The 19,298-nt window shown below is 39.7% G+C and overlaps 1 pseudogene; it reads right to left on the bottom strand.

Moving 5' to 3' along the window:
• Positions 1–1,553: 1,553 nt before the first annotated feature.
• Positions 1,554–15,850, bottom strand: LOC118574857 (annotated as a pseudogene).
• Positions 15,851–19,298: the final 3,448 nt, after the last annotated feature.

Raw genomic sequence — 19,298 nt, 5'->3', positions numbered from 1 at the left:
GCACTTGGGAGGCAGAGCCAGGCGGATCTTTGTGAGTTTGAGGCCAGCCTGGTCTACAGAGCAAGATCCAGGATAGGTACCAAACTACACAGAGAAACCCTGTTTCGAAAAAACAAACAAATAAAAAACAAACAGGGTTGGGGATTTAGCTCAGTGGTAGAGTGCTTGCCTAGCAAACGCAAGGCCCTGGGTTTGATCCTCAGCTCCAAAAAAAATACCACCCAAACAAACAAAAAACACTAGACAGCCAGACAGTGGTGGCTCATACTTTTAATCCCAGCACTGGGCAGCAGAGGCAGGTGAATCTCTGTGGGTTTAAGACCAGACAGAGCCACACAGAGAAACCCTGTCTTGAAAAACAAACAAAAAACCCAGATAAACAAACCCACCCTAGTCTTAGCTAGAGCAGTAAGTAAGAGGGTTATAGGAAAGGTAGAAACTCTCTCATAGATGACAGAATTCTATACTTAAAAGATTCTGGACTCCTGTTTTTTGGGGGACAGAGTTTCCCTGTGGAACTCTGGCTGTTCTGGAACTCACTATGTAGTCCAGGATGGCCTCCAACTCAGAGATTTACCTGCCTCTGCCTCTTGACTGGGTTTGAAGGCATGCACAACTACTGCTTGACATGACATGACTATGGCCTCTACCTGAAAACTCTTAGATCTTATACTTTCAGTAAAAGTGTAAGATACTAATTAACACACAGATCTGTAGCTTTTATCCATACCAATCACAAATTTATTGAGGAATAAATTAGGGAAATACCTTATTTAAATTTAAATTTTTATTTTTTAAAGATTTATTTATTAATTATATATATTACATAGTGTTCTGTCTGCAAGTATGCCTGTAGGCCAGAAGAGGGCGCCAGTCTCATTACAGATAGTTGTGAGCCACCATGTGGTCACTGGGAATTGAACTCAGAACCTCTGGAAGAACAGCCAGTGCTCTTTAACCTCTGAGCCATCTCTCCAGCCCTAAATTTTTATTTTTAATTTAAGTTTATTTTAAAAATTTAAAGGAACAAACTGTTTTCGTCTTTTCTATTTATTTATTTTTATATATTTGGGTGTTTTGCCTGAATATATGGCTGTGTAACATTTGCATGCCTGGTACCCAGGGAGGTCAGAAGAGGGTATTAGATCCCCTGTGACCACAGTTACAGATGGTTGTGAACTACCATGTGGGTAGGTGCTGGGAGGTGAATCCAGGTTCTCTGGAAAAGCAGCCAATGCTCTTAACTGCTGAGCCAACTTTCCACCCCGCCCCAAAATTCAAGTATCTAGTAGTAAACCTAAGGAAGAAAGAAAAGATCATCAATGAAAAAAGAAACTAAAGACACTAGACAAAGACTTCTATGCTCTAGATTAGCAGAATACTGTGAAAATGGATAAATTACCAGGATAGGCTGGCTCCAAAAGCTACACAGAGAAACCCTGTCTCGGAAAAAAAAAAAAATTCATAAACTGGTCATTTATTAACATGGACCATTGGACACAGCAGCTTCCAGAATGCCCACAGAGAGGAAGCTGGCAAGCAGTGGGGGGGTCTCACTTCTTCCACTTGTTCTTATCATAGTCCCACTTGGTGGAGAAGCCCTGAATGGGGTTGACTTTCATGTCCATCATCAGCTTGGCCACCCAGTCTCGATCAAAGGTAGGAAGGATGGGGCTGTACACATAGTGTTTCTTCCACATCAGAATAAGAGCTATGCCCACAACAGTCTTCCACTTGTTAATCCTCCTGTTCTTCTCAGCAAAGCTCTAGTTAAAACTGGATGTGGTATAATTGGACTTCCTCATCCCTGGACAAGCTGCCCCAACCAGCCTTCTCTTTCAGGGCCTTCCGGCTGGCAGACAGCAGCGAACATGGCCACATCAGACAAGGGGTAGTCATGCTTATCAACATAAACAGGGAGAGCACAGTGTTCACTCTGCACAACACTCTCATGCGCTCACACACCCAGGTGGAAATGGCTCTCTTGCCAGTTATGCTAAGTAGCCTGGTAGCCACCAACATTCTGCCACTGCTGCTCTGGTGACTATGACTACCCTCTATGTCCCAGTTGCTTGTGACTGGGAGATATCAGGGTTTTTTTGTTTTTTGTTTTTTTCCTGAGACAGAGTTTCTCTGTGCAATTTTGGTGCCTGTCCTGGATCTCGCCCTGTAGACCAGGCTAGCCTCGAACTCATAGAGATCTGCCTGCCTCTGCCTCCCGAGTGCTGGGACTAAAGTTGTGAACCACCACCACCCAGCCAAGATCTCAGTTTTTTTTTTTTTTTTAGCTGAGGACCCAACCCAGGGCCTTGCACTTGCTAGGCAAGCACTCTACCACTGAGCTAAATCCCCAACTCTCAGATTTTTAAAATCACCTATTTCACCTATGTGGGTGTTTTGCCTGTTGAGGACAGAGAATCTGGAAAAGCAGCCACTGCTCTTAATTGCTGAGCTTCTCTCCAGCCCTAGCATTTATATTCTAAAAACATTCTGTATAGGAATCTAATACAGTCAGTTCCATAAATAGTATTTGTGAACCATTGCCTTTCATAAGAATAAATTCCAAGTGACTGATCAATTACCTTTAGCTTAGGTAAATGCTCCTTCCTATGGAAACAAGCTTCACACAACATTAAATTCTGTAATGTTTTTCTTCCTATCCCATCATTATAATAGCTTATGTAACACTGAATCAAGTAAAAATATGTGATTAAGATATTCTGATAAAAAGAAAGGTTAAGGGGCTGGAGAGATGGCTCAGTGGTTAAGAGCACTGGATGTTCTTCTAGGGGACCCAGGTTCAATTCCCAGCACTCACATGGCAGCTCACAACTGTCTGTAACTCTAGTTCCAGGGGATCTGACACCTCCACACAGACAACTATGCAGGGGAAATACCAATGCACATAAATTTTTTTGTTTTTTGTTTTTTTTTTTGGTTTTTCGAGACACGGTTTCTCTGTAGCTTTGGAGCCTGTCCTGGACTAGCTCTGTAGACCAGGCTGGCCTCGAACTGACAAGAGATCCACCTGCCTCTGCCTCCCGAGTGCTGGGATTACTGGTGTACACCACCACCGCCTGGCATAAAATAAACTGAGGCAAAGAACACCAATTAAAACTAATAGTGAATATTTAATTATCAATAATTGGGTTGGGGATTTAGCTCAGCGGTAGAGCGCTTGCCTAGCAAACGCAAGGCCCTGGGGTCGATCCTTAGCTCAAAAAAAAAAAAAAAAAAAAATTATCAAAATTATTCTACAGAGTATTATCTGTTCAATATTGAAGGGATATTCCTGAATCTGTGGAATCAGCTCTTCAAAAAAGAATCTGTCAAGTTGGGTGGTGGTGGTGCACACCTTTGATCAGCACTCAGGAGGCAGAGGCAGGCAGATCTCTGTGAGTTCTAGGCTGGCCTGGTCTACAGAGTGAGTTCCAAGACAGCCAAGGCTACACAGAGAAACCCTGTCTTGAAAAATCTCCCTCTCCTCAAAAAAAGAATTTGTCTACTTGGAAAAATAAAACATTCTTCAGATGTTTTCAAACTCACTCTAATATTTCCACAACTTCAGTGAGGAAATTCTTTCATATATGACTTATCTTCAGTGTTTCAACTTAAGCAAATATTCTGTTCTCAAACTCTGTCCACTAATTTTAGCTTTCATCAAAGGAACCTTATCTACAGCCTTTATTACTAGTGTTCTAATGGAAAAATTTTTTATCTACTTTACTTCTAATCAGATTTATTAATTAGAACTATTCTTAAATTTTTATTTATTTATTTTTATGAGTATGGATGTTTTGCCTGCATGTATGTTAGTATACAATGTGCATGCAATGCCCTCAGGGGCCAGAAGAGGGTGTCTGATCGCTGGGACTGGAATTATAGATTGTTGAACCACCATGTGGGTACTAGGAATTGAACCTTGGTCCAAGGGCAGCCAGTACTCTTGACCACTGAGCGATCTTGTCAGCCCATAATTAAGAGTCTTTCGTAAGTATAAAACTTTCCTTTCCTCTTATTTCAGCTTTTTCTACTGGGAACCTTTTCAGAATGGCTCTAGTTTTGTTTTGTGGTGCTAAGATCAAACCCAAGGCCTTGCACATATTCAGTAAATCCTGTCACTGCTCTTCAGCCCTCTCAACATGCTCCCTTCCTCTTTTAAGCACTTCTTTACATTTTGCCATGACCAGAAACTCCAGGAACATCTTATATTTTCCTTGTGCCAGTCCAGAAACCAATCACTCAGAAAAGTTCTTAGAATTAAATGAATTAAAATCCTTAAGCATTCACAACAGGACAGATAGACATAGCAAATAACCAAATATTAGGTAATAGTATTACATATGAAAACAAATACACTAATACCTGAAAATAAGAACAAAGCTGGATTTCATTTAAAAAAAAAAAAAAAAAAAGGAGGGGGTCTAATCTGACTACTCAAAAAAAAAAAAAAAAGTTAGTAGTGAAGCTGGAGAGATAATAGCTCAGCAGAGGACCCTGGTTTGATTAGAAGCATGCACATGGTAGCTCACAGTTGACTCTAGTTTGATTCCCAGACATTCATGACAACTCACAACTGTTATAGCTGAAATCCCAGGGGATTCCACACCCTCTTCTGGTCTCCACAAGCACCAGAGACATAGATGGTGCAGACATACATTCAGGCAAAACACTCACACACATAGAATTTTTTTTAAATGTTAGTTTAACAGTAAATGAAGATAAATATTTACTGTTACAGTTGTCAGGAAGCGCTAGATTTTTTGTTGTTGTTGTTGCAAAAATAACATTACACATAATTTACTAGAGATGCCATAATAAAGAACAAGTAGTTTAAGCAATAGAAATTAATTTTCTCACAAGTTAAAAGTATTAGCAGTGTTGATTCCTTCTGAGGATGAACCTGCTCTAATCCTTTTCCAGACCTTCTTCTGTTTTTTTAGGCCAATCCTTGGCCTTCCTTAGTGCACAGAAGCTTCAACATGATCTCAAACGTCTGGTATTTCCCTTCTTACTGTGGTTAAATTTCTCCAGTATTAGCTTAACTATTTCTCCAAAACTCCACATGCTAAGATACTGCCAATTATGACTTTAGGGGCTGGAGAGATGGCTCAGAGGTTAAGAGCATTGACTGCTCTTCCAGAGGTCCTGAGTTCAATTCCCAGCACCACATGGTGGCTCACAACCATCTATGAAGAGACCTGATACCTTTTCTGGCCTGCAGGCATACAAGCAGACAGAACACTGTATATGTAATAAATAAAATAAATCTTAAAAAAAAAATTATGACCTTAACATGAACTTATGGATGTAACATAACTTTAAAAAAATGTGTATTTTTGTCTTCTTCCAAGTTTAAGGTACACAGCTTGTAAAACCCTTGTATTTTTCTTATGATAGAAGTAATAAAACTGAATGGACCATTTTTTTATTATTTGTAATAAACCCTAACTTAATGTCAATAAGGTGACTTCTGAAAATCTCAAGGATGAGAAACTAGTAGCCAGAACCAATCAGATGATTAGAGATGGAACTTTTAGCCCCATCTCTAGGAAGAGAATAGAAGCAGAGGGTTAAGCTAAACAGTAATAGCCAAAGTAGAGAATTTTCCTTATAAAAATTTTAAGACAGGAACCGGAGAGGCTCTGGATTGCTAAACACATAGAGATGTGCAAGGATTGGAAAGAGCATGGTAGCCTTAATCTCAACCCTCTTCCCCACATACTACTCTATCTATATTTTCTACATAATCTGTGGGGCTATGGGTTTAATCCACAGCACTAAAATTCAAGGAGGTAGAAAACGCACACACATTAATTTATAAGCTGGCAGAGCTAAGATTTAGTTTCTTTTTTGGCTAGTTGTTTTGGTTTTGATACAGGGTTTCTCTCCTTAGCTCTGGCTGGCCTGTAACTCACTATGTAGACTAGGCTGGCCCATCTCTATCTACCTCCTTCCTTAGTGCTGAGATTAAAGGCATGGGCTGTCATGCCCAGCAGAGTTTAGTTTTCTTAAATACAATGATGATGCTGTCATCTTTGTTTTCCTATTACTTTTTATGGCGCTAGAAATAAAAAACAGATCAAGAACTCTATTCTGAACTACATTCTTAGCTTTTTGAGACAGGATCTGACTGTATACCTGAATTTGAGTCATTATATTCCCCTTCCTTAACTTTGTTCAATTAATTCATATTGAGTATGAGTTTTTTGTTATTGTTGCTGTTTTCTGAAAAGCTCACTATATAGCCAAAGCTAGCACTGAACTTGAAATTCTCATGCTTCAGCCTCTGAAATGCTGGAATTTACAAGTGTTACATATACTGTAAAATTTTAAATATCTATTTATTTACTTATTATTTTATGTGATGAGTGTTTAGTTTGCACTTATGTGCATGTCTGGTACCCTTCAGAGGCCAGAAGAGATGTGGTATCTCCTGGAACTGGAGTTAAAGATGGTTGTGAATCACTGTGTAGGTAATGAGAATGGACCCCAGGCCCTCTGGAAGAACAACCAATGCTATTAACTACTGAGCCATCTGTCAGACCCTCTCCCAAAGGAAATTATCTTAAGAATGCAAAACCACAAATTAACTTAAAAAAGACCCCCATTGATCTCACACTGTAGACCAGGCTGGCCTCAAGCTTGTGAGTGCAGAAACTACAGGTATGGGCAGCCAAGCCTATCTTTTCTTTTTTAAAAATTTGCATTTTATGAGTATAGGTGTGTTGCCTATGTATATGCCTGTGCGTCACATGTGTGCCTGGTACCGGAAGAATCCAGCGAAGGATGTTGAATCCTCTGAAAATGAAGTTAGAGGTACTTGTGAGCTGCAGTGTGGGTGCTGGGAATAAAACTAGGATCTTCTGGAAGAACAACTCTCTTAACCACTGAGCCATCTTTCCAATCCCTGGCTTTAACTTTTCAAATACACCATACATTGAGTAAATCTCCATTTTCTGTTTTTCACTACTTTAAGCTAAAAGTATGGCTATGAACAAGAAATTCATAACCCAGGCATGGTGGCTCATACTGGTAGTACTAGCACTCATGAGACTATGGCAGAAATATCGCAAGTTCCAGATCAGCTTATGCTATATAAAGACAAAGGGGGATGTGTATGTGGGGAGACCCGACAAAAACACAGAGACAGAAACCCATTTACTGTGGCTGAGAACATAGCAGTTAGGAAAATGTTTCCCTAGTTAGTATGTATAAAGTCCATGGTTCAACTTTCAGCACTACACAATAGTGAGACACTGCCTCCTCCAGCCTACCTTCGCAAACTGACAAAAACAATAATAATAGTGGGCTGGGAAGAGAGCTCAGTGAAGTACTTGCACAAGCAAGCAAGAGGATCTGAGTTTGATCCCCAAAAGGAAGGTTTAAAGAGGAGAGGGGCTAGCCATGTAGGCATATTATAATCTTAGCACTGGGGAGGAAGAGGCAGGAGGTTTCCTGGGGCTCCCTGGTCTGTCAGCCAGCCTAGCCTGACCGTCTTAAAAACAGGGAGGACAAGACTTGACAACATCCAATGTTGTCTTCTGACCTGCGGCATGTGCACGCACACGCGTGTGTACACACACACACACACACACACACCACGGGGGGCATGTGAGAGAAACAATAATGTCAACCAGGATTACTCTGTCCAGAAAGGTAGTAGTTCTACAGGAAATATGGTCAACAAGAACTAAAGACCTAACATTAGAACCTGCACTGCAAAAAAAATAACTCAAATGGGCCTACAAGTGAAATCCAGTATCTATAGAACAGGTAAAAAATAAAAAAATTGTGTTTATCTCTTAAACAGAAGCAGATAGTCAAAAATCAGTAATTTTTTTATTATTGTTTTTGAGGACTTCAGACAGGACATTGACAAAAAAAAGGAGAGACGAATTTACAACAACCTATGTGGCCAGACAAATGGCTCAGTGGGGTTAAGGGCACTTCTTGCTGCTTTTTTAGAGGATGAAGATTTGGTTTCTGCTACCCACATGGCAGCTCCCAACTGTCTATAACTTTAATATCACTCTCTTCTGAACTCAAGAGGGCACCAGACATGCCCATGGTTTACATATAAACATGCAGGCAAAATATTCATACACATAAAAATAAAATTAGCAGGGCATGGTGGGGCATGCTTTTAATCTCAGCACTGGAAATGCAAAGGGTGGGCATTCTCTGTAAATTTGAGAACAGCCCAGCATACATAGTAAATTCAAGGTCAAACAGTGCTAGGCAGTGAATTCCTGTCTCCAAAAAACAAAACAAAACATGCCTGCTGCAACCTAAATTCACTATGTACACAAGACTTGTTTTTGTTTTGTTTTTTTCAAGACAGGGTTTCTGTTTGGTCTTTGCTGTCCTGGAACTCACTTTGTAGACCAGGCTGGCCTCAAACTCAGGTCAGCCTGCCTCTGCCTCCCAAGAGAGTTGGGATTAAAGGTGCACCACCCCCCACCCAGCCTGCCTCAACCTCTTAAATGCTGGGATGATAGCAGTGTATGCCTGCTTGCTCCTGTTTCTGCTTGTTTTTCAGAGAAAATTAGGGGCTGAAAAGAACAGCAAGTGTTCTTAATTGTTGAGCCACCTTTTCAGCCCCTAATTTTTTTTTAAAGGTCATCCAGGACTACTTGAGACCTTGTCTTAAAGAGGGGGGGGGAGGGGGAGAATAAAACTAGGGAGAAAGCTCCATCAGTAAGGTGCTTGGTATGTAAGTGTGAGGCCACTCTCCAGCACTTATAGTAAGGCTGGGTATAGTTTGTTATCCCAGTACTGGGAAGGAAGAGACCAGTGAATCCCTAAAGATTACTGGCAGGCCAGCCTAGCCTAATTGACAAACTCCAGGTCCAAGTAAGAAACTGTCTTAAAATATTAAGGTGGATGGCTCCTGAAGAGCGAATAACACCTGAGGTTGACCTCTCGCCTTTACACATACATACAAATGCATACACACTGGCTGGAGAGATGGCTCAGCAGTTAAGAGCATTTGGTGCTCTTCTATAGGATCTAGGTTCAAGTCTCAACACTCACATACATGGCAGCTTACAACTGTCTCTTAAACTCAGTTCCAAGGGGGATACAATACCCTCTCTTTTGACCTCAGTAGGCCATGAATGCACATGATACACAAATACATGCACACACACATAGAACACATCCTTTAAAAAAAAAAAAAAAAAGAAGAAGATGAAGAGGGTTGGGGATTTAGTTCAGTGGGAGAGTGCTTGCCTAGCAAGCGCAAGGCCCTGGGTTCGATCCTCAGCTCAAAAGGAGGAAGAGGAGGAGAAGGAGAAGAAAAATGAGTAAAAAGTAATTTTTTCTAATTGTATTTTTCATCCCTCAAAATTGCTTGGGAAGAGTTTAAGTCCTAAGTCCTCCCATCCATATGCTAGGCAAGAGCTCCATCAATGAAATGTATCTCCACTCCTTCACTTTTTACTTTTTGAAACAGGATCTCAGTATGTAGCCCTGGTTAGACTAAAACTCATAATTTATACCACACTGGCCTCAAATTCACCAAAATCCACTTGCCTCTGCCTCTTCAAGTGCCAGGATTAAAGGAATACACCATCAAACCCAGTCCTTTTTGTTACTTTTTTAAAAGATAGTATTTTTAGATTTATTTTATGTGTATGAATGTTTCACCTGCATGTATATGAGCCATGTACATACAGGCCTAGTGCCCAGGGAGGTCAGAGGGCATTGGTTCCATTGATTCAATTATGGATGGTTGTAGCCCAGGATGGGAATCAAGCCTGGGTTCTCTGCAAAACAAATGCTCTTAAAAGCCCCCACCCCCTTTTTGAGACAGTCTCACTATATAGTCAAGGGGAGCCTTGAATTCATTATGTAATTCATGTTTTCCTCAAACTTGCAGCAATCTTCGTGTCTCAACTGCCCGTGCAGGAATTACAAGCATTCATCACTGTTCCTAACTCTAGGAAGGAGCAACCTAGGGACTAGGGAAATGACTTAGTCAGCAAAGCAAAGCACTTGGGCATTAAGTGCCCGGGTTGGACATTTGAAAAAAAAAAAAGGCAGGTAGAATGTGTATGCCTGTAATCCCAGCACTGCAGATGCAGAGACAAGATTCCTGGAGCTTGCTGGCCAGCCAGTCTAGATGAATCGGTAAACTTTAGGTTCAGTGGGAACTTTGACATAAATAAATAAGGTAGGGCCAGCCAGATGGCTCAGTGGATAATACCTATGTAGTTGAGGAGAACCTGGAATTCCTGATCCTCTAGCCTCTACCTCCTAAGTACTGAGATTATAGGCAAGTACCACTATTTGTGGTTGGATTGGTAGTTCTTAAAAATTGTTGAGGACACTAAAGAATTCTGTTTATGTAGATTCCATCAGTATTCACTATACTGAAATCTAACTATGAAAAATTAAAAGTACTTAATAGATCTAAAATAGTAATAAATCTCATTGCATGTCAACATAATTTTTATGAAAACAACTATTTTACAAACAAAAACTTAATGAGATTGGCATATTTTAAATTATTTGCAAAATTCCTTAATGTGTAACTCAACAGAATACAGTCATATTCTTATAGCTGCTTCTGACATGTGTCACATACCAGGTAGGCTCTTAGAAACTACACTATTTACTTATAAGGTAATAAGAGTGGAAAAGCATATATCTTAATATTCTGGACCCCTCTGGGATTTATGGATCCCCCCTTGCAGGTTCTTGTGAGATCTCTGGGGGTCAGTAGATCAGTTTGAGAGCTACTACATTAGATAGTTATCAGGCCATTTTGTCCTTCTTGCAGCTTCATTTTGCAAATTAAAGAGTCCCAATGGAAATATTTTCTGTATCTTATTTTTAAACCTTAAAACTTGATAGTGATTAAGAGCACAATGTACTAGTTTCCTATGTCAGTACTGGCCACTGACCTTTGGCAAATTACTCAACCTCTTTTTATGTTTCAGCTTCCTTATCTATAAAATAAAAACAATAAACAGGATTTATTGTATATAGTGCTATTATGAAAATTAAATGTAAAAATTTTTCTAAGAGGTCTGGAAAATAGAGTGCTTAATAAACACTTAAGTACTTTACTGAAAAACTTTAAGTGGTTTAATAGACCCTATCCATAAGGAATTTTCAGAGGGTGACCCAAGACAAGAGGGTGACCGATACTATACTATTTCAGTGTTTAAGATCACTAGCCTCTGATACTTTTTCCCTATCTAATACATTGTAGTTGTTGACAGAAAAAATGTTGTAAAAATGTTGACAGAAAAAAGTATTATGAAGTGAAAAAAGCAGTATTAGGTATGCATGTCTCCTTGCCATCCTATTTCCTAATAATCAATAACAATTATATTTGCAGTAAAAACCACTGTAAACCACTTAATGACATTCCTAAAAGTCCCTCTGGCCTTCCAGACAACAGCCTGATAACAACAATAGATTCTCCTGAAGGAGATTTTAGGACTTATGTAGTTTGACATTCCTTTATCACATACTACTAGAATAAAAAGTGTCAAGATTCACGCCATTAACTAGATCTGTCAAGTACTGAAGCAATTCATCTTCATTATAGAGCGGAATATCTTTCATTTGAAAAGCTAAATAAAAGTCATGTGACTGTGTCATCTGCATTATCTGACATACTTCTATGAAGTATGCTAACAGCAAATAAATTAACCGCTTTAACAAAAAACTTAAACCCAAAAAGAAAAAAAAAGTGTAATATGCAGATAAATGCTTTTTTAGTGCAATGGTTAAGGCTCTAAATTACTAGTTCCCCTATCCAAACTCCAGCATCTGGGGTATCCTTTTATATAATCAAATAATGTGAGTATACAATGTTATTACTAAACTATTAACTGCACGAGGGAAAAACATAGATTTTACCATAACAAAAAATATAGGCAATTAGCTTTGGCTGCTATTACATTTAACTATTGTCCTGTCACCCAATATTTCTGAGCAGCTACCATGAGACTGGTTATGTGCTAGGCAACAGGGGTTCAATGAACAAACAAAGATGATAATTTTTATTTATGGAACTTGCATTCTGTTCTGCCTTGGAAAACATACAAAACAAACACATAAAATATTACAAACGTGGTAAATGCTATTAAGGAAACAAAGAAGGCTAAGCCAAAGAGTACAGTCTTTAGAAGCTGAATTGCGAATTCTAACAGACCTAAAAATAAATAATTCATAGCAAGTTACATCAGTGTAACATAGACTCTACAGATCTTTGCTAATGCATAAGAAAACTACAGACACTGACCGTGAAGAGAGAAATCAATCTTTCAGTGTCAAAACTATTGGATGGCATTACTTAGCAATATGATGACCTCAAAAGATAATTAACCTCACAGTTCTAAACAGCAAAAAGCATGCAAACATAATCCTAAAGTAAGCAAGTGAAATCTAAGGAGATATAACAACTTAATGTAATGTGGTATCTTGGAAGGAAAGCTGAAGCAGAAAAAGATGGAGTTTTTAAAACTAAGGAAATCTAAATAAACAATGAATTTTAGTTAATAATAAGAAATCAATATTGAGCCAATAATTTTACAAATGTACCTTACTAATGTAAGGCATTAGCTGGAAACAGGGTGTAGGATGCATAGGTATCCTCTGTACTATCTTATTTTCTGTAAATCTAAAACTGTGCTAACATATAAAAACACACACATGCATACATACATAACTAAATCTAACAAGACATTTATTTAGTAGCCACTTGGGAAGGCAGGGAATGCATGGAAGAGAATAGTTGGTAAGTTATCTAAAGAAAGAAATGACAGAACCTGAGAGGCTGATGTAAGTAAGGATCTCATACCTTCAAGGCCAGGCAGGGCTACACAGTAAGACTGTCTCTCTGTCAACACACACACATACAGGAATATGAAAAAACTATTGAAACACATTACTTTGCCAACTTAAGAAAAAATTTCCTAGTGGCTGAGGATATAGCTCAGTATGTATAGTGCTCATCTAGCACCACATAAAACCAAACATAGTGGCAAACACCTGTAATCCCAGCACTTGGGTGGAGGTAGGAGCATCAGATATTCATAGCAAGCCTTGTCTATACAGAATTCATTGGCTAGCCCCATTACATGAGACTGCCTAAAAAAGAAATTAATTTCAAAATAGGGAAAAAAGAAATGAAAATTAAAATGGATCTCGTAGCTCACCCCTGAAATCCCAGTACTCAGAAGCTGAGGCAGGAGGATTCCAAATTTGAGGCCAGGCTAAGCTACCAGAATGTAGCTCTACTTGAAAAAAAAATAATAATGAAAAAGAATCAGAAGTCATAGAATTCTAATATTTACAACATAAACACTCAAGATATTCAAAGGATACCTGGACATAGTGCATGTTAAGATCGGTTGAAGAACCACTGATCTAGCATATCCTATCATTGCAAGGCAAGTTCTGCTATTACATGATGGCTCTTCCCTGGACTAAACAACACCCTGACATGCATTCCAGTTCTTACAAAGGGTATGTAGTTTTTTAGACTTATTATTTTTTATTTCTATTGATGTTGAGTATGTACCACATACATGCAGTTCCCACAGAGGCCAGGAGACAGCCTGGGGTCCCCTGCAGCTGAAGTTACATGCTGGAGTGAACCTGTAACTGAAGAGCTGCAAATGCTCCCACCACTGAACCACCTCTCCAGGAAGATTCCTTTTGCACTGGGTAGTTCCTGCTTGGATTCACCCATTAGAAATGTCAAGTTGAACTGAGTGAAATGACAAATACCTAGAGACTGAGGCAGGAGGATCACTTGAACCTGGAAGTTCAAGGTCAGCCTGGGCAAAAAGTGAGATACTAGCTCAATAAAATAAAACAAAGTAGCCTAATTCAAAAGAGGAAGAAGAGAATAGGAGGCAATAAGAAAAGAAACCCAGAAGCTTCACTTTCTCTTCACTGTCCTTAGCCAGTACCCATAGGGCTAACAGCACCCCTGTGCCCCATCCATAACAATTCATCTGCTACTTAAACACCACCCTGGTTCAGAACCCAAACATTTGCAGACACCTCTTACTATCAGAAGGGTCTCACATCTAGAAAATCTAAACCAATCTCCCTGTGTCTTCCATGGTTTGAACCTAGTTCCCCACTCTTGTATAACAGAATAAACACAGTTCTTCACACTAGCACCTCAAGTATTTGAATACAATGATCAATGCTTTCAAGTTTGTTTAAGATCTTTCAAATATTGCTGCTTCTAGTGTTTCCTGTGGCTGTCTTCTTCCAACACGACTGTATTGACCATCAACATCTATTTTCCTATAGGTCATTAGGAGCACAGATTTTCTAACCACTGACATTTGAATGTCCACATCTATTCTGTCTGCTGGGATTGCTTAATAATATGTGAAGAACAATAAAACTATACAAATGACTACAAAATACCAATATCTCTATTAGCACCATCTTTCATCTCTTACAAAGTACTCAGTCTGCTTACAGTATCCTCTATCATACTTATTGGGTTTTTATTTATTTATTTATTTGCTTGTTTTTTTTATTTTTTTATTTTTTTGAGACAGGGCTTCAAACTCAATCTGTAACAAAGGCTGTCCTTGAACTCATGATCCTCCTGCCTCTACTTCCCAAGTTCTAGGATTAAAGGCACTACCCAATGCCTGACTTTGTCAGACGATAGTCTTAATGTCAGGTTTCCAAAGGCTCTTCTGGAGTATGGATAGTTGGGAATCACATTCTCAAAACACTGATCCTCCCTTCCAGGATTCCTTGGAAGGAAGACAAACAGAACCAGAGAATAGACTGGAATGTTGAAATTGACTTATTTCTATTATCTTTGTATCAGACCTGTTCTCACAAATTGGCTAGAGAACCAGTGAGTCCTTCCATAAAGGATGAAGAGAGAAACTCAAGTTTAGAGACATTCAAGTTTAATCCCACACCCATAAATGGCAATGACAGATTTATTCTTACATTTAATGTCTACAATTAATGCCTAAAATAAAATCTTGATATGATGAGAGAAAGAGAATATCAAAAATCTAAGCAGCACGATACAAATGAAAAGCCCAACTGAGATCTGTTAAATTTGTTATGGTAAGAGAGAAATAGGAACCGGATTTAAGAATAGTGATTTGGCTAGGTCAGTGGAATATGCCTGTGATCCAAGCACTGGGGAAGCTGAGGCAGAAGGACTGTAAGTTCAAGAGCAGTGCGGGCTACAAGTTAAGACCCCTGTCTCATAAAAAGAATGAAGGCTGGGTGGAGGAGGGACTGGGAGGAGAAGAAGGAGGGGGAAACAAACAAACAAACAAACAAACAAAATGAAGGCTCAGCTAGTTCTTCCATAGTCTCTTAAATAAGATTTTGGAAGCCAAAGAGTAACAACAAAATTGTTGGTTCAGTCTGGTTTTTTTTGACAGATTCTTAAATAAGGTTGTTGTTTTTTTTTTCCCCATGTAGTTTATCATTATCATGTTCCTCATCACCGAATAACTTCATTCATATCCCAACCACTTCAGCAAAGTAAGATTCTTAAAGTTGGTTAAATGTAAAAATGAAATGACCTGCCCAAGGTCAGACAATTTATGGGGTCTATATCCCGGCGTCCTAATTCCCTAAGTGGGCTCTTCCTGGCCAAAGCAGCCAAGTGACAAGGGAGGGGGCGTGGCGCGAGACTGCAAAGTTCACCCTTGGCGGAGGGAGGAATTGACAGTGAAACACCGCAAGGACTGCTGGGACGGGCCTGTTCGCAGAGTTCTAGGCCCGGATATCTGCTCGCCACCACCTTCCAGCTCTGCTTTTCTTCCGCCTCCCCTGCACCCAGCGTGCGTGGAATCTGCGTTACCTTTCCCAGGGTTCCGCTCATTCTTGCTTACTGCAGCTTCTGAGCAAACCGAAGATCAGCCCCACCAGTCACGACCCCTGAGCTTCTGAAACACGGCCGGAAAAGTCTTTATCTGGTCCGTCTACAAAATCCGACCGAGATTCTCTCTACGCCCGCAGCACCTTGGTTCCGGCAGTTTTTAAAAACCCAAAGAATAGAAATCTCCCTAAATTCCACTGTCATCCCAGGGTGTGTCTCGCTCCCTGTGATTTCTCTGGGCAGTATTAGTTGCCATTCTTTGTTACTCGAGTGCTTTTCACATAATTTTGGTATTTCACCTATGAGACTATATATTATTTACTGTCTCTTCCTCATATTTGATTGAAATCCTTTAGGACTCGTATCTGATTCATTCCAGCGTCGAATATAGAACATAGAAAACTTGATTTGCAATCTCGATTTAGGGAGCTGATTAACCCTGTGTGAACCTTCCTAACATTCCATTCCCTCATAATAATTTTATTGAGTGGCCACTGTGTGTGATACTTTGTGCTCACTTTATTCTTCACAAGCCTCCTAGAGAGATATTGCCCGGTGTTACAGATAAAGATTTGAGAAATCAAGAGATTAAAAGACTTGTCTGGGATCTATGAACTGAGAGCTGAATTTCAAGCAGCCTTGTTTATGTGAAATGTTTTCACTCTGACACACCCCTTCTTACATGAGATAATGTCAACGTACCAATTTATTTATTTACACAATAAAAACAGCCTTGTATTGTTTTTGAGATAGAGTATCCAGTGTAGACCAGACTGGACTTGAATTTGTGTTTGCTTTCAGGGTGCTTTGATTAGAATTTATGCCACCACACCCAGCTACCAACTATTTTCCTAGAAATACTTTTTGCTCCTTGGATAGAATCCTGGGAACACAAAAATGAATATCCCATGGTTCCTGCCCTTAAATGGCACGTATAAACTATTATAGAGCAATAAGAAATTCAGGATACCAAGCTAGGCATATAAACTCTGTGTAGAGGGAGTCTGTGAGTACATAATAAAGTCAGCATTGAGTGAAATAACAAATATGTGGTGATCTCTTTTATGATTTTTTCTATTGTTGCCTTGTTTTGTTGCTTGGTTTCTTCTGTGTAACAGCCCCGGCTATCCTGGAACTCACTCTGTAGACCAGGCTGGCTACTGTTGCTGTTCTTAACAAAGAAAAGGTGCAAAAGCTGGTGACTAGGGGCTGGAAAGACTGCTCAGCTGTTGAGAAGCCCACTGCTCTTGCAAAGGACCTGAGCTAGGTTGCAGCCCCTGTGTCAGAAGTCTCACAACCTCCTTTAGCTTCACCTCTGCGCGTTGGACACGCTCTCTCTCCTCCTGGGGTACCTACACTCACAAGTGCACATTTATAAACACAGACACGCACGCAGCATAAATAAAAATAAAATCCTCTATACATGCAAGCAGTATGGAGGCAGAGGCAGGTGGATCTCTGTGAGTTTGAGGCCAGCCTGGTCTACAGAGCAAGTTCCAGAACAGCTAGGGCTATACAGAGAAACCTGTCTCAAAAACAAAATCCTTTTTAAAATGGTAAACATAAAAAGACAAAAAACATGGTAAATATGAATTAGGCTTCAGTGACAGTGTGGTTTGTTGTCAGCATTCCTGCCAAGATCCTAGTGCTTCATCTACACTCCCTAGGATGAAATTCCAAAGAGCCACCAACAGCTGTGTAGATAAATCTATTTCTCCCATCTGGTGCAGAAGACAAGGAGGCTATTATGGTCAATTTTATGTGCCAACTTTCCTGAGCAATGTGGCAACCAGATACTTGGTGAAACATTCTGTATGTTTCTGTTATGATGTTTTGGAATGCAATTAACATTTAAATGAATAGAATAAGTAAAGCAAATTGCCCTCCCTAATGTGAGTGGGCCTTATCCAATCAGTTGAAAGCCTACATAGAACCAAAATGTTGACCTTCCTCCAAATAAAAGAATGTTTACTAATTGATGTCCTTTGACATGGGATATCATTTGTTTCCTGCCATCCAGCTCAGGCTGAAATATAAGACCTTTATATTGCTTGCCAGCCTTCAGAGTGTAACTACATTTATCAATTCTCATGGCTCTCAGGCCTTAGACCCTAATGGGTCTCCAGCCTGCCAATTCACTCTGAAGATCTTGAGACTTCTCAATCTCCATAATAATATGAGCTGATTCCTTACAATAAAATCTGAATAGGTACATGACAGATATGTATATAGATAAATAGGTTCACATTTGTGTATGTGTGTGTGTGTGTGTGTGTGTGTGTGTGTGTGTTTGTACATACATATCCTTTTAGATTTGTTTCTCTGGAGAACCCCAACTAACACAAAATTATTTAAAGAGACAAGTTCATGGCTAAATAATGCACTGAGCATTATACATTGCACATAGTAGTCACTCAATAGAAGGTATCTATTCTCAGTTATTATTAGGCAATTGAATGTCAGAGTGATTCACATAGAGTCAATCAGCTCTGAAAATTGAGGTTAGAGGTTAGATTATAAATCTATAAATCCTTTGCTAGATGCTGAAATAAAGCAGACAGGATCTAAGTCCTTAAGATATTTTATACAGCCTGGTCTACAGAGCGAGATCTAAGACAGGCACCAAAACTACACAGAGAAACTCTGTCTCGAAAAAGGAAAAAAAAATAGATCTTTTGTAGACTGTGAGCCCCTAAAAACAGGTTGTATTTTAATCTTTGCATCCTCAGCATTCAGTCCAGGATGGGTTTATGGCACTATGTGTCTGGTGAACTACTTAGAGATGGGTGTTTGTTGTTGTTGTCATTTTGTTTTGTTTGAGACAGGGTTTCATGCATCCCAGGCTTGTCCTGAACTTGCTCTGCAGGGAGGATGACCTTTCACTCCTGCTTTTCTCTTCATTCTTCTGCATATAACCCATTGTTATAACGCATTTCTTTTTGCATCTTCATAGGTGGCACAATAGAGACATAGGAATGGGTGAGGGTACACAGACTAGAGACTCAGGCATAACCCTGCCTCTGTGATTTATCCAGTGTGTGTGTGTGTGTGTGTGTGTGTGTGTGTGTGTGTGTGTGTGTGTGTGTGTTTAAAGAGAGGTGGAATTTTAGGAGGCTTCCACATTTGGCTAAAACTTAAACACAGAAAACTGGTGAGAAAAGAGATTAGGGAGACAGGACAGAGTCAAACTGTGAAGTACAAGTGGGTTGGCGAGGCTTTGATTAATTAGGACCAGTGAAGAGTGAAATAGTGGAGGAGAGAGTGGAGACGGAGTCTAGTGGGAAGAGTAAGGTGGTGATTTAAGGAAGATGCAGAATTGCTACAGGTAAAATAGGAAGACTTCAGTGCCAGGTCAGGCACGAGCAGTGACGGACACTCTGAGTTACACTCTGAGTAGTATAGTCTTCAGGTAGGTAGCAGATACGCCAGTTTGAGTCAGTGGATGACTAGA

This window comes from Onychomys torridus, chromosome 1, assembly GCF_903995425.1.
Source record: "Onychomys torridus chromosome 1, mOncTor1.1, whole genome shotgun sequence".
Taxonomy (NCBI): domain Eukaryota; kingdom Metazoa; phylum Chordata; class Mammalia; order Rodentia; family Cricetidae; genus Onychomys; species Onychomys torridus.
This window is presented reverse-complemented; position numbering and strand designations above follow the sequence as displayed.